This window comes from Lissotriton vulgaris, chromosome 5 (assembly GCF_964263255.1).
Source record: "Lissotriton vulgaris chromosome 5, aLisVul1.2, whole genome shotgun sequence".
Taxonomy (NCBI): Eukaryota; Metazoa; Chordata; class Amphibia; order Caudata; family Salamandridae; genus Lissotriton; species Lissotriton vulgaris.
In genome coordinates, this window is record NC_141693.1 from 981,533,341 (window position 1) to 981,555,400 (window position 22,060).

Sequence of the window (22,060 nt, forward strand, 5' to 3'; positions counted from 1 at the left end):
CCTGCTTCATGAGCTCAGACGAGAATGGCTGACCGTTATCGGAGTATACGATGCGGGGCAAACCATGTCTGGGGAAAAATTCACGAACCAGCTGCTTGGCAGTGGTCGGGGCAGTGTAATCTGGGACTGGATATGCTTCTGTCCAACGGGAAAGTGCACAGACAACTACGAGGACATATTTAAATCCTCGACAACGTTCCATTTGGATATAATCCATCTGGAGGACTTCAAAAGCGTGATCAGGAGGATGAAATCCACCTTGCTCTACGGGAATGCTTTTACCTGGGTTGAACTGACAACAGATCATGCAAGTACGCACTTTCTGTTTTGCTGCTGCTCGTAAATGTTTATTGAACCAAAGGTTTTGGATACTGTCTAACATGGCTTTTTCTCCTAAATGTGCAGGACTATGTACTGTGTTAATGATTACTTGGACCATAGAGTCGGGGAGAAACCATATAGATTTCCCCTTCGTCATCCATCCCTGTTCTGTCTGGATCCCTCCTAGTTCAGTCCATTTCTTGATTTCGTCTGGTGTAGCATGTGTCTGTATGTCAATTACATCTAGGGCGGGATCCTTAACTGTCATGCAATGTGTCGGTGTCAGGACTATTGTCTTTGTTAGATCAGTTATGTAAGTCTGAGTCTGAGCTGTATGCTTGGCTGTTCGGTCTGCCAGGTCGTTACCCTGGGAAATGATATCTGTAACTTTCGTATGTGCCTTACACTTCATAATGGATATTGCTGTAGGCAGATGTATTGCATCTAACAGAGCCTGAATGAGGGGACCGTGCTGGAATTTGGCTCCGTGAGAGGTCAAAAAACCTCTCTCTCGCCATAATACACCGAAGTCGTGTACAACTCCGAATGCATAACGGCAATCTGTGTATATGTTAACTCTCTTGTTCTTGGCTTGAATACAGGCTTGAGTCAGAGCAATGAGCTCTGCTGCTTGAGCTGACAGGGTGTCTATACAATTCGTTTCTATGACTTCAGTTTCTGTCGTGACCGCATAGGCGGCCACTAATTCTCCTGTGTTTGTTCTCATACATGAACCATCCACATAAAGTGTCAGGTCTGGATCTGGTAATGCGGTGTCTGTCAAGTCTTGTCTGGGTTTCGTCGTAATGGTAACAACTTCAACACAATCATGTGCCAAAGGGTCTGTCATATTTAATGGCAAAAGTGTAGCAGGGTTCAATGTGTTGCAACGTCTGATTTCTATGTGTGGTTGAAACAATGTCAATTCATAACCTGTCAGTCGTGCTATAGTCAAATGCTGAGTCTGTGTTCGGTTTAAAAGAACTTCCACGGAATGTGGAACTTGTACTGTCAATTGATGTCCTAACACTATGGAATCGCTTTGTCTGATTGCAAGGGATGTTGCTGCTACTGATTTCAGGCACGCAGGTAGCGCCTGGGCTACTGGATCCAATGTACTAGAAAAATAAGCACACGGTTTGTGTGAACCTGCTTGATCTTGGGTGAGTACTGACAATGCAGTACCTTCACGTTCTGTGACAAAAAGTGTAAAAGGCTTGCTGTAACATGGTGTTGCTAAAACTGGTGCTTGACATAAGGCTTTCTTTAAGTCATCAAAAGCTTGTGTATGTTCCTGAGTCCAAGGGAGGGCAGTCGATGTCGCTGCCTCCTGGGTCGTCAACTGTATGAGTGGTTTGGCTAGAAATGCATACTGAGGGATCCATTGTCTACAGTAAGAAGTGAGGCCTATAAAGGCTCGTACCTCCTTTTGTGTCTTGGGCTGTGACATGTTTACAATTAACTGGATGCGGTCAGGTGTTAGCTGTCTTCCCCATTTGGACAGCAAGTGCCCAAGGTAAACCACTTGCTGAACACAGAATTGCAGCTTCGAAGGAGACACCTTGTGTCCCTTGTCAGCCAGGAAATGCAAAACCGTCAGTGACGCTTGCTCACATTCAAGTTCGCTGCGGGCGGTGATCAGCAGATCATCGACATACTGTAACAGAGCAGTGTTGTCAGGCATATGTATACTGTCTAGTTGTCTTTTCAGTGCTTGACTATAGATGCTGGGGCTTTCTGTGAATCCTTGAGGTGCGCGTGCAAATTTGAAGCTTCGGCCATTTAAACAGAATCCGAAGAGATATTGGCTTTCTGGATCAATTGGGACGCTAAAGAAGGCGTTCTTCAGATCAATTACAGTAAAGAACGTTGCCTCTGAATCAATGGCAGTCAATAAAGACGAGATGTCTGGAACCACGGGGAACTGTGGTACGATGCATTTATTCAATTCGCGCAGATCGATAACTAATCGATAAACTGGGGGTGCATTTGAATCAGTACGTTTAAGAATTGGAATGATAGGGGAATTACATAGATTCGATTCGGTTTCTACAACCACTCCTTGTGCAATGAGCTTGTCAATGATTTTCAGTAAAGCCACTACAGCATCTGGGGTTAACTTGTATTGCCGGATTCGTGGTAGTACTACTCCTGGCCTGAGTGTAACTCGATATGGTGTAATGTGCATACAACCTACATCAGTGGGGCCTTGTGCCCATAAATGTGCAGGAACATTCTGTAATCTGGGATCAATATCTCTCAACACATAGTGACCTTTAAAGTCCCGTAAGAACAGTCTTACTCCTTCCGGGGAACAACATATCACTGCTCCTAGAGCTTTCAGTGTCTTGATACCTAACAAGTTTTCTGGACATGATTTCGTTAATAACAAATCTGTAGTGCGAAACAATGGACCAACTAAAAGAGGTACTGGTTTTGATACTTCATTTACAATAGGTTTGCCTGAAAATCCAAGGGAAACATTCTGTGAGCCTGAGAGGGGTGCCCCTGGAACCTCATCATGACTTATCGTTGTTCTGCTTGCCCCTGTATCAATCAAAAACTTTCTATCTTGTCCTAACACTTGGCTGTGTACATAAGGACCTTCTTGATCTACAGGAACCTCAATAAGAGACAAGCCAACTTCCCTCTCTAGGCTGTTTCATGTGTATCGCTGATAATCGGGGTAATCAGTTTGAGCATACTGGTACATCTGCTGTGTTGCATGTTGTGTTGCGGCAATGGGCTGTGGCTGTGGTACCGCTATGGTCTGTACTGTCCGTTGCGAAGCTTGCATAGGTTGAATATTCTGTGGTACTTGTTGTTGGACCTGGTCCTGTCTAGGAGGACGCGGTCTTTCTTTAGTTTTACCTGTAGCTATATTATGTTTCAAAACTGCACAATCGTTTATATAGTGACCTGGCTGTTTACAATAGTTACATGTCCCTTTAATAGGAGCTATTGAATTATTGGACTGTGTCATACCCTTTTTCTGACCGTCAGCTGGAACTGACTGAGCAACTAACATTTTCATTTTCGTGTCTTTCATACGTCTTTGTTCGTGATCATGTTCTTCCCTAATTCTGTTCTGGTGGTACTGTAACATTTGTAACATTTGTGAAGGCGTATTAGCTTGCCATGTGCTCTCGACTTTCAGAACACGATTCTTGACTTGGGGCAGAGAATTTTCGACCAATTTGGATACAAAAAGATGTGGGTATGACTCACTACTCGCTTTTAGGCCACTATTAATAACAAAACATTTCTCAAATCGAGAATAAAAATCACTAGTATCTTCATCCGGTTTCTGTTTACAGGCTGAGATTGCATCCCAGTCCTCCTTCTTGGTTGCTAACAAACGTGGCAATACTTGTACTAACAATCCTGGTAACACTTTAGTTTTGTCCCCAAGCCCTAGGCCTGGGGTTCGAGTATTTTCTTCGTTCTCTAATGCAGCCCAATCTATCTTTGCGTCTCCCACCTCCCATTCCTTTTCTTTGAGTTTCTCGTAAATTCCGGCAGGCAATAATACTTTTAATATTTTCATGATGTCGGGATAGGTATAGTCACCCATGAGTAACATGTCTTTTATTTCACGGTGGAAACCTGCAGGGTCTTTATCGTGACTGGGCACTAATTTCTTCATTTCTAATAATTCCATTTTAGTTATGGGCGTGTACACAAACACACGCCGAAAGGTATTGTCATCATTCCTAACAGGATGCACTTCCCTTAAGGGATTCTGTCTGTCTATGTAATACATTTTTCTTTCTGGAAGTGGAGCTGAAACAAACTGTGTATTCAGAAAAGCATTATACCTGTGTCTATGTTCTAGAATTATTTTATTAAGTCGGTACCCAGCCCTCTCCATCTGTTCTAGAGTAGCTCTATTAAAATATCAGGTAGGGGACCTGGATCAGAATGTTGGCCTTTGAACAACGTAATGAGATGCTGAATCATGTATATTCCAGCTAATTTCTGTTCATCAGGAGAAAGGTTCAAAAAGGTCTGCGCTAAGGCGTCATCACCATAATTATCGGAACTGTCAGCCCATTGTACTGCTGACCTGGCTAATTCTTGTTCATCCATAGAATTGAGTACATGGTACCCCATTCGTTCCTGAAGTATTTTATCCGTAGCCTGAAATAGGTGTTCTGGCGTCTTCGGGTTTGACATAGCAGTATGAAAAAGTCTCTTACTTTCTGGACGTACCGGGCGCATTGAATTATTAAAGGGTCTTCCCTTACCTACATATGCTATCATTTCTCTAGCTGGTAACTGCAATGTTCCTGCGGTTGTTTCTGGTTGTTCCTCCTCCCCCGAGGATTCATTCTTATCTGTATCTACTTCTCTTTCAGACTGTCTTCTTTCATGTATTTGTAAGACTGCTTTTCCGATCCTTCGGTACATATTTTCTATACAACTCTGTTTATCATGTTTCCCGTCTGCTATATTCTGACCCCATTTGTTAAGTGCTTTCATTTTTTCCTGGTCTACCCCAGGCCTATCTTGGTTTCTTATCAAGCAGTTTATGAAAAAACGTAATATCATGCCTTGAGTGTCAACTTTCTGGTATGCCATGGCCTCGACAATACTTTCAGGGCCTTGCCCTGTTTGGACAAAGTGATATATTCTGTCTAGATGATCAATCATTCCTGGTAGTAACATTAGATAGTTTGCAACTCGTCGTAGACGTACTGATGATAGCATCATTCTGTCGTCTTTACCGGGTACGGGATCATATCTACAATCTGTAAGAGGCTCTTTAAGTATGTCGTAACTCGCTGTTTGAGGTGTACGTTGTTGGGCTAAATCCCTATAAGTCAATCGGTGTGTTTGTGGCGGTGTTTGAAGACCTCCTGCTGCACCTCCCGAGGTGCCAGGTCCAAAAGGATTTAGTGGGTTAATGGTAGGGAGGATAGGTGCCGGAAGGACTGGAAGAATAGGCGTAGGATGTGGAACGGGAGGAGGAGTTTGTTGTTGCGGAAGTGGGTGAAGATTATCTCGGGGTGCAGTGCCGTCAGCAGGTGGTGTGCGTGGCGGCGGAATATTAACATATTCGGGGGCTACATCGTCTAAATAGGAAGAAAGGAATATGTCTTTTGTGGTTTTATGATGTACTTTAGTCGGGAGCAATGGAGGTGGCAGATTCTTCGGTATTTCCGGAGTGGCCTTAGGTAAACCCTCGACCAGAAGAGGAAACATACCATTCATAAGAGTGTTTCGTTGTCGGTCTACTTGTTCTGCTTTAACTCGTATACCTTCCTCAACTAATACATTTTCTCGGGCTTTGTCTGAATCCTCTCTACTTTTCTCTGCTTTTCTGAGTGCTTTTTCTGTACGTCGGTGTGATTCTTTACGCCATAATTCAATAGCATCTTTCTGTGACTGTCTGGCTTTCTTTTTCCATAATGCTTCTTCTATTCTCATGATGCACTCGGCATCCCATGTCCCAGTAACGGGCCATCTCTGATTCTCTGCTAGATCTTTGGTATAATCCACCCACAAATCGAGATATAATACAGCATCTAGGCCGTGCTTATGGTACATAAAATACCCTGGAGTGTCCCTGGGTGGAATAGGAACAGCTTCCTCTAGTATCCCTTTTCTAGTTCCTATCTGTCTTAGTTTAGAAAACAGCGGCATGTTTCAGCTGTGACACTTGGTACTTGATACTTACTTGGACTTGGACACAATTTATACAATATACACGATAATGTAGATCGAACAATCACTCATACCACGACATTAAACATTTTGAAAAACGGACAATAATAACTAGAATAAAACTAGCTACCTTCATACTCGATATACTGCTAAACAGTACAGATACACCGCTAAAACAGTGCAGACCGGATATACTGCTAAACAGTACAGATACACCGCTAAAACAGTGCAGACCGTGGCTGTGTACCCAACCCCGTCTTGACCGGGCACAAATTAATGCACTCGTCTAGATGCGTCCCCAGCAATGGTACTCACCGGGAAGCACGGAACGGAAAGCCTCGGAAACTCGACACTGGACCCTGGACTCGACTCGACTGGACTCGGTTCGTGACGTAACTTTGGAACTTCGGAACTGGTTGGCCTCTGGATACCTCGGACTTTGCTCTCTCAACTAGGCTCTGGTCGGGATCCTCCGCACTCCTCACCGCCTCGTCTGGGTGTCGATCGCAGCCTCAGTCACCTCCGTTGGCCTGAGGGAGGTACAGGAAATCCTGCGGGTACGCGTAGTTGTCCGTCCGGCTGTGGCAGGGGACCGGGCCTGCAACGCACCGCCGGCGCGTGGGGTGGGGGAGGGGTCCCTATTCGGGCGCCAATTATGTGGTAAATTTTAATTACCTATACTTAATTTATGCGGTAAAATTCAATAAGAATAACTCCGTCAAAAATAAGAGGCAGAATCCGTGGTATTAGAGGTTTTAAAAGGGGTTTTATTCCTTAAAAAGGAATTGGTCCGGACCAGGTAACATGTTCCATCACCACGAGGGATCAGGACGGGAATGTACATGTACATGTCCATGCCCATTCCCGTCCTGATCCCTCGTGGTGATGGAACATGTTACCTGGTCCGGACCAATTCCTTTTTAAGGAATAAAACCCCTTTTAAAACCTCTAATACCACGGATTCTGCCTCTTATTTTTGACTGAGTTATTCTTATTGAATTTTACCGCATAAATTAAGTATAGGTAATTAAAATTTACCACACCTGAGCGGGATATGATTAATTAATCCCTAGCCCTCTTTTTAAACTCTATCCAAAGGCCACATTAATAAAGTCTATGTGTTCCTGTGGAGATAGTTTTATCCATCACCTTAAGACTCCATTCGGACTCTTCACCTCACTAACCCCTTTTTCCATTGCTCATCTTTGCAAAAAACCTCAGCTTCTCCCCGCTGGGTAGTCGTAGCCCACACCATGGACCTTGCATTCCACATGTGAGGAGGGAACCCAATGATGAAGCATGTCACCTTTGGGTGAGTGAGGGTTCTTGCCCTAAAAAGATCTCTTTCCCTTCTGCTATAGTACATACAGTCATTAGCGAGTATACAGGACCAAAACCTTGATACAGACGATCTGTTTGCTGGCTTGAACCAAATAACGGGGAGTACAAATTGTGATTTAAAAAAAAAATTAAATACACCCACTCCAGTCAGCGCAACAGTAGAGAAAATGTTGGACTTTGGACCAGTAAAATTTACTATTCTCATTCCAGTGTCTACAAAAGTAGGAAAAGTGTTGGATTTTGAAAGGGTGAAAATTACTATGCCCACTCCGAACAGCACACCTGCAGGGAAAGTGTTGAACTGTGAAGACGTTAATTTTACTATTTCTACTGCAGTCTAAGCAAGAGTAGGAAAAATACTTCACTTCAAACAAATTACACACATAAGTAACCCGATGAATCTAGAAAAAAGAATAAACACTTAATAAAAAAAGACTTAACATAATATATATATATTTAAAAAACTAAAAACAATTAATCAATTTACATATTTACTATAAAAAATAATGAGCAATTAATAAATAATTGTTGTTCAATTAATAATTCATTAACATCTCACCCGATATCCATACAGACCTTCCGGTCCACAGCTAAAATATACCTAAAAAATAACTATTCCATAACTTGCATGTTTAAAATACATTTATTAATTAAGCTAACAATTAATAATGAATTACTACTTAATTATTACTTAATTGAAATCCCCTTCTAGGTCCCTACTATCCCAGCATCCTACAACTAAAATGTAACTCAAATAAATAAGTATAGCACAAGTTACATAATTGATGATCAAGTAAATAATGAATAATTAATTGTTAATTATTACTTAATTAACTTGCCACCCTATACACTACAAACCCAACATCCGACAACTAAAATGTAACTCAAATAAATAAGTATAGCACAATTTACATAATTGATACTCAATTAAATAATTGATTCACAATTCATAATTAATTGTTAAATAATTATTACTTAATTATCTTCTCACCCTTTAACCCTACAAACCCAGCAGTCAACACCTAAAACATAATAAATATATAATTATTACCAATTTACATAATTAATAATCAATTAAATTACTAGTAAAATAACATTACATTTTTAATTAATTGTTACTTAATTACGTTCCCACCCTATACCGCTATCAACCTATCAACCTCCCTTAAGACATAACTAAAATAAATCAGTATTATATAATTTACATAATTATCAACAATCACATAATTCATAAAAGATTATTAATTAATTGATAATTTGTTTTTCCTTCATTAACTTCCCACCCTATCCCCCTACAAACCCAACAACCAGCTATGACAGTACAAATGAACATAAACAATTAAATAAAACATTATAAATCACTTAAAATTATAAACTCGATTTAAAATTAATAACACAAATAGTAGAAACGCATAAAATTAATATATGAACTAAAAAACACATTAAAATAATTAAAAAAACAATATTTTTACAACTAGATCATTGAAAACAATAATAAAAACAATGATACTCTTAAAAACGGTATTACCTAAAAAAATGATATTCGCGACAACAATAATTTTGCCCCAATTTGTAGCAGATCCTAACTGCCCAGGGAGACAGACCTAGAGTTAGGATCTGCTACAAATTGGAGTTAATTGACACTCCTGAGGGGGGAGTGATACCCAGGAGCACAGGCAATTTAGAAACGTTCAGTTAACCGATCACGTTGTGCTCGATCTACATTTTTTGAACAATAATTTTGCATCATCATATTTTTGTGTCAAAATATTTACTTTTATGATAAATGTGTCTCCTGATATTTACACCTCGATATTTTGTCCAAATACAATTGGAAGTGCATAGCAGGCTTTATTCTTACATGGCTGAGGACCATAGTGTAGTATGAACATTTAGAAAATGTGTTCTCATTTTTGCTGCTGGAGCACCTACTATAACCTATGTGAGAAAATCTCAAAAATTATTTGTAATATCCCAGCAGAAGATCAGCATTTTTCACAGGGTAAAAACAACCTAGACCACACCACAATTTCTAAAATTAGTTTGGGACCACTAACACAATGATTTGTATTGTAAAGTGACCAGACTGTATTATCACCCTTTATATGTGGTTCTTTTTGTGACCCTCAAAAGCAGAGTTTTACTACAATGCATTTAAATGGGGACCATGTCCTAGAGTCCTGTAATGGCTGCAACAAAATGTTGTCCATGTTGTGGCCAGCCTATCAAGGAGGGGGCCTTTTGGGACCACCCCCCCATGCCTTTGGGGTCAGGTTGCACTCTGCCCTTTAATATATATTTTAATTAAGTTTCAAAATGCAGAGTGCATGTCCATTAGGCCTATAATGGCTGACGCAACATATTGTCCAGGTTGTGGCCAGCCAGTCAGGATTGACTAGTCTCCTTTAACCTGTTGCGTGCTCGTGACGGAACCGCTCTGTCACAAGCCTCGGGTGGGCTGTGCTGGTGACGGAACGGTTCCATTACTGCCCGCTCGCCGCGCCTGCGCCGCGCTGATTTCGCGCCTGCACGGCACGTTCTATTAAGTGGGCGGGGCCGTGACGGAACCGTTCCGTCAGAAGCACAGCCCACCCAAGGCTCGTGACGGAGCGGTTCCGTCACGAGTACAGGTGCGCCGCGCGGCCCCCGCTCCCTCTAGCGCTGCGGCGGAATAGCCGCCTCAGCTAAGGGGTTAAAGTGGCCAATCAGATCATATCAGGACACCAGCAGTCCCTTTTTCCTCTATTTGAACCATTTTCAGTCATGCGATGACCACCCCTACCACCTCTTTAAACACAAATTTCTTTAAAAAGGCTGAACAGATTTACACAAATAAAGAAAAGCACACTTTCTGAGTAAAGCTATAATTTCGAACTTAATTTTGTATAATTACGTTTAGTTGTTTTTTTTTTTCAAATTCAATAGTAGTTTCTTATGGGAAATAACATGGTAAACAAAAGTTTTTGGACCACTCCTTGTTCTTTGTCCTGCTTGATAGATCATGGTGAAGCTTTCTGGGAAGAAACTAAGGTGAATGAACATCTTCTTTGAAAAGTTTTGTGAAGATTTGTTAAGCGGTACTAAAGTTATTAGCAAAACAAAAAACACTCTTCCAATGAAAACGGTGACCTAATTCCACTAAAGCATTTTAAGATTGGTATGGTTCTAGGAATAAAAAACTGAAAAAAGGTCTGAAATTATAGTATGCAACACATTACACACATCAGACTCAAGCTGCCCCCCCCCCCATGCTCAATTCGCCACTTGGCCAAATGCACAGGAAATATGACAGTCTACCAAGAGCAAAACATTGCTGTGGGCGTGGGTTATGATGTGTGTTGTGTGTTGCAATCCGTGGTTAATTTGTAAGAGATTGAGTGCTGTTGCCCAAAGCTCAACTCAGAAGCTCGCGCCCGGCCCTATTAATGTCAGCGTGCCAAATACCAAGGCTGCGTAGTCATTATTCCACCTCAGGCCTCTTAATCCCTTACCAGACACTTGCTGCACCTTTATTTCACTCGTGCATTTTCTTGCTTTCTCTCTTGGTGATGGTTGTTACGTCTTTCTCTTCCTTTGTCTTCCGTTTTGCGTTTTCCACTCTCTTACCCTCAGTAAATGGAAGAGGAGGGAAAATAAGTTCCGGTCTCCAATAATGAGGGCCGCTGGCACTCACCGGCAACCACTGGCTCAAATTAAGTACTGGTTGCACATCATAACTGGTAATTTCAGAGCCTATTATTATTTATCTTCACTTAACCACAACTAATCTGTAACTGTGGGTTTTTCACAGAAAATACATATGTTTATATATCACTGTATCATGAGAGGTGAGCTTCTGTTGGATGCTGGTCTTTGGTCAGCCCCAGATTGAACCTCAGAAACGTAGGACGAAATAGTTGCTAATTACTTGGCCAACATTGTGATATCAGACAGACCCAACATCAGAAGAGTAAATGCACCTCTTTTTAAGAGCTATGAAGAGCATTACAATGAGGTGAGTTTCTTGTTTAGTTGACTGTCAGGCTGAGGTCCGAATTGGAGCTGTCAAGTGTACCATGCGCCCTACTATTGAGCAGAACCTAGTAAAAAACATAATTTAATTATTTTATTTCTTCGCTTTTTGTTGACAACAGTTTTAGGTTCTTTATAGTGGGTCAAAAACTAAGGCTCATTTTCTGTTCGCTGCCTTTGCTTTCTGAATAGCCTTTTTTTGCGGAGAGCTGTTGCTAATGGGTATTTGACCACATTTTGCATTATTCAGGTTCTCTTTATTTGTTATGTGATTTACTGTCCTGTTTGTTTGTGCCTTCCTATTTTTATTTCAATGGAATTTCCACGTTTTAAAAAATATAAAATTGGAATCCGAACAATAAACTAAATTGGATCACAACTTCTCTAGACATTTACAGGGAAAGAGATTTTAATAGAATGGCAGGGTTTATTGTATTTTAATTATAGTGTCTGCCGGATGCCGAAATCCACTTGTTATTACAATGACTGCTTAGGGCTAACATAATTCTGTCAAAGTCAGAAACCATCTTGAAGAAATATGAAAAAAATCAGGAATTGTATTCTACTGTATTAAAATGTATACAGAAAAACACAATGTGCATGGGTGCATCGTAATTCCAATCATTCAATGCTCGTTCTATTATAAACATCAAATAATGCTGGTGCATATGGCAGTCAAACTGTTCTCTAAATGGCATTTTCGGTTTGATTCAGATGCTTGCTGCTTAGCTGCTTTTTAGGTAATCTTCAGTATGGGGGTAGCGTTGAAGCAGCTAAACAGGATCCCATCAAGCAAAAGAATGCAAATGCTCTGTATTATCGGGGCCGGATTGGAAACCAAAAGCAGCCCTGGCAAAAAGTGTTCAAACCAGCCTCTCTCTCTATCTCTCCCTCTCCCTCTCCCTCTCTCTCTCTCTCTCTCTCTCTCTCTCTCTTTCTCTCTCTCTCTCTCTCGCTGTATCTCTCTCTGTCTCTCTTCTCTCTACTTCTGTCTTTCTCTGTCCCTCTCTCTCTCTGTCTCTCTGTCTCTCCCCTCTCTTGCTCTGTCTTTCTCTCTCTCTCTCTCTCCTTCTAGCTCTTTCTCTCTCTCTTTCGCGCTCTCTCTTGCTCTGTCTGTATGTCTCTCTCTAGCTTTCTCTCTCGTTTTTTCTCTCTCTCTGCCTCTCTCTCTTTCACTCTGTCTGTCTCTTACTCTGTCTCTCTCTCGCTCTGTCGTTCTCTCTCTCGCTCTGTCTGTCTCTGTGTGTCTCTCTCTCAAGCTCCTTCTCTTGCCCTGCTTTGTTCTCTCTTTCTCTCTCTCTCGCCGTCTCCCTCTCTCGCTCTTTTTTCTCACTCTGTCTCTTTCTCTCTCTCTCTCTCTCTCTCTCTCTCTCTCTCTCTCTCTCTCTTTCGCTCTGTCTCTCTCTTACTGTCCCTGTAGTTTCTGCTGCCATAAACTCCAGGGACCTGGAGACCAATGCAGCTGCTGTTGATCTTCAAAAAAATAGTCTCCAAGGGCTCAAACCCCTCCTTTTCCTAAAAGCCAGATGTTATAAATCAGTCCAGCCTTCAGAATTACGTGGCTAAAGCTAAATGCATCCAAAGGATTCTAAACAAAATCATATTTCTGCAATTAATAAGACACCCTTCACTTGTATTGTGCAATGAACGATAGCCTAGAATATATAAGGGACAAAAATATAAGTATTTCATTAACGTCTGAATTTTGAAAAAAAGAGCAAACATTAATTAGATCTAAAAGAAGTGGAAAGAGATGCCAACACACATAAACAACTCCAGAACACTAGTTAACATTAAAAGCATACAGTGCATGCAAATATGTGTGATGAAAAAGTCTGCTATCTAAACATAAGTATCCTGCACTACTGAGACAAAGTAATCCAGTAGGAAAGGGACAGTCTTTTGAGTGACAGCAACCCTTCCTGTGAGTGTGATCTCTGAGAATAGCTGCACTTCACTTGTTGGGTCATTTAGACTTGGTCAGTATCGATTTGATTTTCTGACCCTTTTAACTAGATTGTTCACGTATAAACATTACTCTTTTCAGTGTGAAGTATTCCTTTGCTACGTATCAGTTACATCTTGACTGTGCGGGGAATGAGATTTTGATATCAATTTATGATCAATTTAATAACTTATCTCATTCGTCTATTTTGGACCGCTAGTATCTGTCATTGAGTAAAAGACAACCCCCGCATAGGTTAGACAAACCCCATTAACTGACGCCACTCTGAAGAACCACTTACAACTGATAAAGTTTAAAAGTTTTATATAAAGTTAATTTTGAATGCAAATACAATCTTCGCAGGATAAACCTCAAAGTATACAAAAGAATACAAAATCAATTCCAATATCAGCAATTTAAAGCTTCGATGTGAAGTGGTTCCTTGGCGTCATCTACAATAAAAGAAAAGTATCATGTTAAATCTGTCCCTACTCTATGCTATGTGACATCCCTACTTCGCAAGTTTCTTCCCTAAAAAGGTGTCAGCAGTTTGACTCCCAAAGAAGTTCAAACTCTCTTAGCCTCTAAAGGTAACTTAAGTTTAAGAAGCAGTACCCTCTCTGCCTACCCATCCGTTCTTCTAAGGGTCCTCGGCCTACTGCTTTCTTGCGCTCTGATCTCTCTCAGCGCATCTGCTCAAGTCATCTACCCTTCGCCCTTCTCTCTCTGCTCTGTTCGCTCTCGCCTTCGCTCATCGCTATCTTATCCCCGGGGTGCTGTCCCTAAAATACACAATCACAGTGTGGGTGGAACGCCCCTTGACGCCCACCACGGACTTTCCCCGATGATGTCAGCTTCTAGCTTCTTCCATTGCTTCATCTCTTTCGCCGTCCGTTAAGTTGACCTTTCTCCTTAGATGTCATCTTCATCTTCTTATTGGCGACTTCTATTGACACTTTCAGACCAAAAAGTCATATGAACTTAAACACGACTTTAACTTACGACTGCTATTCTTTGACCTTCTAGGTCCTGTGAATGGTCATTCAAAACAAGTCTCAAATTCTAAGTGTCTCTCCTCACGTTCGAGCCATAAACCTTGTCCAGCGTTGTCACCTTAAATCTAACAAGTGCTAGACTTCTTGGCTCTCACGTCCACATCAAGCTATTTACGACTCCTGTAAGTCCACTAAATTACATACATTGGACTACGCTCCTGCTAACCCTTGGTCAGTCAGGTTAGAATCACAAATGACCTAAACTCTTCCAGCATTCCTACAAACTTCTTCTACACAGTATAACCTTTAGCATACATTTATATATTTTTGCTTTTAGTAAGTCCTTTCCTCTATATGAATATCCTTTACATAGAATATATAAGACATAGAATACGAGGTTATATGCTTATTCGTTACATTGTCATGTTTTCTCCGCACATTTATCCATGTTACATTTCTCCACGTTATTTCCTCCATGTTACTCCATTTAAGTTCCACGTACATGAATTCTACTGTGCACGTTTACATTTCGTAAGCATTTCTTCATTTTCCCATTATGTATACGGGCCTTCTAAATCTAATACATGTTTAGCAGTAAATACATTTACATTTCCTATATCACGACATTACTTTAGTTGACTTTATGCTATAGTCGTCAGATTCACATTACGATATGCATTTCATTCCTTCGTTTATAACATATACGTCTAAATGTGGCTACGATATACATTTCATTCAAATTGCGCTCTCTCAGTTCCCCCCTTTGATGACTTTTAGGAGTCATCACTAAAAGCAATTTGAATAACAACCCTTTACACAGAATTAGTTACATTATTCCCTCTTTTTATCGATTCGAGTGCTCTCAAACTTTTATACTGTTGATCTTGTAAAACAGCTAATTCCCTTTCTTGATCTCTCATCGATCTTTGTAACCGGTTCGACCTATACCATTTATATAATTTTACTAAAGCTAACAATGTGATTATACAAATTAATACTATCAATACAGGCTTTATAATGTACCACACTATGTTTTTACCAAGGTTGGCAAACCAACTCCCAACCTTTCCTACTCCATGACCAACTTTTTCCCAAACATTTATTTTTGATAAATCTTCGATTTCCTGATGAATCTGTGTTATGTTGCTTATGACCTTCTCAAGTGGTTTTGAATTGTCAGGAATATAAGTACAACATTCTTGAACCTTCAAAGCCTTACAAACTCCGCCTTCTTTATGACCTTGCAGTACTTGCGGATAATCTATCCACAACTGTAGCCAGTCTCCTGATCTTAACATCGTTAAGTATTAAACCTAACATAGGAAACATTGCTCCAAATACATCTCCTACTACTTCTGCATCTCCTACTTCTCTTTTCGCTCTCCTCGAAGCCTTTCCGTCAATTACCGCTACATCCTTTGCATGATATATTTTGGGGAAGACAATTGCCAAGTAACACGAACCGTACCAATTGTCAGGTAGTTTTACATAGGCATTTCTTCCACATACAAAATATACATTCGGAATAACTTGCATCTCCTTCATAAAGTCTTTCGTATAGTACTCCAGTCTAAAAGCATGTTCGCAATTTACTTCACCTACAAATACATTCTCGTAATACGTCTTGCTTCGAGTTAAACATAACTTTCCCTTCTGCGTTCTATCCAATGCTATTGGACCATTGCTACCTTTCTTTTTATGTGCCTTCTCTTCTTCTGTCCAATCGGTTTTCCATTGTCCTGACATTTTTAGAATCTTCTGCCTTCTGTATCGGTCATCTATTTGCCCAATAAACTTTTTCTCTACCTCTGACACTTTGCAAGTCAGATTATTCCTACGTGCATATGAGGTATCTAATGTATCCCAAGGAAGAAAGAATTTAGCCAGTCTATCCTCCTTTTTGTAATAGTCCCACTTATTCATTTGCTTATAATTCGGAACTTCAGGCAGTACCGAATCATAATTTGAAAAGTAGTACTCAAACCCTTCTCTACCATAAAATATACTAAGCAGTAAACTACATGTTATCCCATAAGTCAATGGGAGATGATGATATCTAATGCCTTCGTCTACAGAAGCCGGCAATTGCATACAAACGTAGCAATCCTTGGCCTCCATGGCATCGATATATTCATACAACAGTTTAGCATATGCATTTGACCTAAAATTTCCCTGTGACTCGTCTACGTGTAATCTACGAGCTTCATCTGCAAGTAACGCCTTTTCACGTATAACATTGCTCTCCTCCTTCTTTCCCACAAGAGCAGGTTTCAAAGTCGTTACAGTTTTTATATTTACTATTTCTTTATCGTTCCCCTGTCCTATGATATATGATATTGTCACTACTGTAATTATGAGAAATATCACTACTGCTATAAGTGTACCTACTATACATCCAGCTTTTCTGTTTGGGTTGCCGTTCTCCATGTCATCAAACAGCGTACCTCGTTCTCTAGCGAAAATTTTCTTTTCCAGTCTTTGGTTGCTTGCTTACTTTCTCAATCTTTAAAGTGCTTTTTATCAACCAAGTCTCTTTTTCACAACAATGTCTTTTCTCTTTTTAGCAGCAGACAACCCTAGCCCTTCTCCGTCCTCTAAATGTAATCCCTAATTTTTTCTTTTCTTTCCACTCGGCGCTAGGTTATCTTCTTCCTTATCTTATATACAAAGTCTTTATGTATCAACAATTATTCTTGTACCTGCAGCTCTTGCAACAAGTTCCAACAATTCAAAACGAATTACTTTATCTTCCTCCTCTGATATTTGATGACCAAATGTTGGAAATTGTAATCTGTTCAACACTAAATCTTTAATCCGACTCAAGTAAGGGGGTATGGGAAGTGTGAAAGTCAGTAACCCCTCAGTCTCGAGTCCCGGCGTCAACATCCATATCTCCACTGCCACATATGGATCGAGATCGATTACTTTCACGCTCTTCACTCTCCCAGATTTCTGTCCCCAAGACATCTGCTAGATAAGTCCACTCTGGGGTGGCGTACCTTCTGCAGGGCACACGTACCCTTCTTGATCTTCGTGGACTCTCAGTTCCTGAGTCTGTCGTTTCTTCCTCCTGATCCGATTCTTCAGCGATCGGGACAAGAGTTCTTTCTTTCTTTCCTTCCGAGCTTGGCCTTTTCCTTCTTTCCGGCCAACTGGCTTCGTCACTCCTTGTCCTTCCGCTCCTTGTTCTGGGACTTGTCTCTTGGTCACTCTCAGACTGCTCGATATCTGTGTCGGACTCCCAATTACTTTCCTCTCCTGAGGCGACTTCGGTCCCACTAGTGTCCTGACCCTCGTCGTCCTGTTCCAACACAGTTTCAGTTTCTTCGATCACCTCCACAGCTTGACTTTCCCCCTCTATGGCTTCTCCGCTTCCCGCCGGATTCTCATCCGAGAGAGGAGCTGTTTCTTCTAGAGGTGTTGGCACTCTTCGGGTGTGTGAGGCATGTATCCAGTTTGGCAGACCTCCACACTTTACTGCAGTATTCGTTACAAGTATGACTTGGAACGGTCCTCTCCAGCGCACGTCTAAGCAGTTCTTTCTGACATGCTTCTTCACCAGGACCCAGTCCCCCGGACTCAGGTCATGGCACAAATCTTGTGCTGATGGAACCTCTGCAGCCTGGACCTGGAGGGACACAGAATTAACGGCATCAGATAGTCCCTTACAGTAGTCCAAGATCAAATCGTCTGTGATGTTTACTAACGCTGCAGTCGGAACCGATGGCAATCTCATGGCTCTCCCCATTAGCACTTCATGAGGAGAGAGGCCTGTTTTTCTATCAGGTGTGCTACGTATGCTCATAAGAACCACTGGAAGTGCGTCTGGCCAACTCAGGGATGTTGATGAACAAACTTTAGCCAGTCTGGACTTGATTGTACTGTTAATTTGTTCTACAATCCCTGAAGCTTCCGGTCGATAGCTGCAGTGTAACTTCTGATCGATATTCAAAGCTGAACATAGCATCTTCACCACTTCGCTGTTAAAATGAGTTCCTCTGTCCGATTCCAAAGAAGATGGCACCCCAAACCTCGGTATTAACTCTCTAAGTAATAATTTCGCTACTGTAAGTGTATCGCACCTACGTGTAGGGTAAGCTTCAACCCATCTAGAGAATATGCAGACAATCACTAAAACGTATCTAAGTCTGTTGAATGGAGGCATTTCTATGAAATCAAGCTGCATCCTATTGAAAGGCCCCCCAGACCTTCCTATGTGACTCAAGGTAACTGGTGTTCTTTTTCCCACGTTTAGTTGCTGACAGATCGCACATCGCTGACACACTGCTTCTGCCGCTACTCTAAATTTGGGATTAAACCATGTTTGTCTGAATACTCTCACCATAGCATCTCTACCTATGTGTGCTGATCCATGCAATTTCCTTGCCATTGGACTAATAAGTTCATTTGGTAGAACTGCTCTCCCATCGGCGGAGATCCAGAAATTCATCTCGCTTCTGGAACAACCCGCTGTTTCCCAACTCTTTTTCTCGTCATCTGGTGCATTTTCCTGAACACTTCTTAATTCATCCCACGTATCTACAGTATCCAATAACATTGTCAATTCAGTTCTTTCCTGCATTCCCCCCACTTTAACATCAGTGTGAGAATATCCCTGCTCTGCGCAATAACGCGCTACTTCATCCGCATAGCGATTTCCTAGTGACACAAAGTCTATGTTTTTTGTATGCGCGGCACACTTGACCACTGCTATGGCTGTTGGTCCTTGCAATGCCTCTAACAAAAGTCTCACAAATTCTCCATTCCTAATGGGAGAACCCGAGGAGGTCATGTAACCTCTTTGAGACCACAACTGCCCGTAATCGTGAACTACCCCGAAACCATACTGGCTATCGGTGTATATGGTGACTCGAAGTTTGTCGCCTGCTAAGCAAGCACGAGTCAAGGCAACAATTTCAGCTACCTGAGCGGAGTGTACTCCTTCCAGGCAAGCGGCTTCTATAACTCTCGTAATTGTGCAAACTGCATAAGCTGCTCTCAGCTGACCGATATTGTCTCTTACACATGAACCATCAACAAAGAATATTTCATCGGGGTCCGTCAATGGCTCATCTACAATATCGGGTCTCGGTTTGGTGCATAGTTCAGTCACATCAAGGCAGTCATGATCTGTACAATTTTCATCATCCACCTCATTCGGAAGTGGCATCAAAGTTGCAGGATTCAAGACAGAGCATCTTTTTAGGGTCACATTCTCGGCAGCCAGTATGACTTGCTCGTAGCGTGTGAGCCTGCTATTCGTCAGATGCTGAGTCTTCGTCCTGGTCATTAACAATTCCACAGAATGCGGTACATACACCACTAACTGATGACCCATGACTACGCTTTCCGATCTTTCAATGCTGACACCCGTTGCAGCTACGGATTTGAGACATCCGGGCAACGCTGCGGCTACTGGATCTAATGTAGCCGAAAAATACGCCACTGGCCTGCGCGCATCTCCGTGGATCTGAGCTAAAACCGCTAAAGCGCATCCCTCTCTCTCGCAGCAGTAAAGCAAAAAAGGTTTTGTGTAATCTGGCATTCCCAAAGCCGGGGCACGACATAAGTCCTCCCTCAGCTGCAAAAACGCCATCAAACAATCTTTGTCCCATGGTACCGGATCACTTACTCCCTTGTGCGTCAGTTGTAACAACGGTTTTGCCTTCAGTGAAAAGTTCGCTATCCACTGTCGACAATAACCGACCATGCCTAGAAACATCCTGACTTCTCTTTGTGTTGTAGGCGCGTTCATCTTCATAATCGCCTCTATTCTGTCTGGAGACACCTTCCGCTTTCCCTTTTCAATCCTATGGCCCAAGTATTGCACTTCAGTCTTACAATACTGCAATTTACTGGGGGACACCTTGTGTCCGTTCTCGGCCAAGTGATTTAACAAGGTTATGGTGTCTTCTCTGCAAGCTTTCTCAGTTTCTGACGCAACTAGGAGGTCGTCTATGTACTGGACTAGAACCGAATTCTTGGGCAGTACTAGACTTTCAAGATTTCTTTTTAATAACTGATTAAAGATCGATGGGCTTTCTGTATACCCCTGAGGGATACGACACCATGTTAAGACGCGATCTTCCAGCTTAAAAGCGAAAAGATACTGGCTCTCTTCATCTAAAGGTATCGAAAAGAAAGCCTGGCACAAATCTATCACTGTAAACCATTCAGCTTGGAACGGTATCTGAAATAATATCACTGATGGATTCGGTACCACTGGACAACATGAGACAACAATATTATTAATCTTCCGAAGATCCTGCACTATTCTGTATTTTCCACTAGGCTTCTGCAAACCCATAATCGGGGAGTTACATGGACTTCCCACGATCTCCTTCAGTATTCCCTGTTTAATCATGTATTCGATCACAGGCTTTATTCCTGCAATCGTCTCCGGAGTCAACTTGTATTGTGGAGTTCTTGGATACTCAGCATTGGGTCTTACCAAGATTTTTACTGGTTCTACTCCTTTGATCAGTCCTATTTCTTCTCCAGTAAAATCCCACACCTCAGCTGACACTTTCTCCCTCAAATCCTGTGGAAGTTCTTCCACTGTTAAGGTAGGATATAGTTCCACGCACTCTTGCGAGTTTACAACTTTAAAATCGGCATCCTCATCATTGGTCTGCACTTCTACTCCTTCAGGTGTACAATGTATTGTGCAATTCAGTTTACACAATAGATCTCTTCCTAGCAAACACACAGGGCTAGAATCACAGATCACAAACTGATGTTCGTCACTGTAATTCCCTATCTTTACTGACACTGGTTCGGTCAGAGGATTCGTCATCCTTTTGTTTGCGACTCCTACCACCTGAATCATCTCTCCCGATATTGGCAGACCTGGGACTACCGCTGATCTCAGCGTAGATCGAGTAGCACCCGTATCTACCAACAAGGTTGTAGGACATCCAGCTACTTCAGCCTCTACGTATGGTCCTCTCTGATCTACTTCCAGGGCTGCTCCTAGAGTACAGTCTTCCTCCCTATTCACTCGTTGCCCTGTAAGAGGATCAACGTAGTAGCATTCTTCTCCTCCTACGAACAATGGCATTTGTCTATACGTTTTCCCTCCATTTGCAACGCGAGGCGGTTGAGGAAACGGGGCTCGAGGAGTCTGAGTCCCCCCTTTGATAAACTTTCCCTTCGGGGCTGCGGCTCCCTTAACCACGTTGTTCTGTACCTCTTCCTCCTCTTGTTCTAATTCCCCTATCTCAACATTGTAAGGACACTCGCGTCTCCAATGTCCCACTTCGTTACACTGATGACACCTCGTTGTCTTTTTCAGTGTCGCGATATCCATCCTTGGTCTCGGTCTTTCTTCCTCATCTCTGCTCTGATTATTCTGTTTCTTTGCTTGCATTCCTGCTCCCTGTTGTCGTTGTCCGCCCTTTCCAGCTGCTTGCATTTGTACCAGCATTAACTTTTCCTTGAGTTTCTTAGCCTTAGAATCTATCTCGTCACTACAGTACCTTGCATACCTCAGAATCTCATCTAAAGGTTTGTTCTGCCAACAGATCAAATGCTGTTGTATCATCAGGCTTATGTCTGGTCTTAATCCTAGAACAAACTTCGACACAAACTGCCCTATGTCCTTAGGATCCATTACATCTAACCCACTGTACTGCTTGAATGCTTTCAGCAATCGCTCATAAAACTCATGGACTGTTTCCTTCGGCTCCTGAGTAGTTCGATCTATCTTAACCCAGTCTATATCGTGCACTGGCACCTTCTCTTTTAGCCATGTTATGACCCTCTCGTATTTTTCCATGAC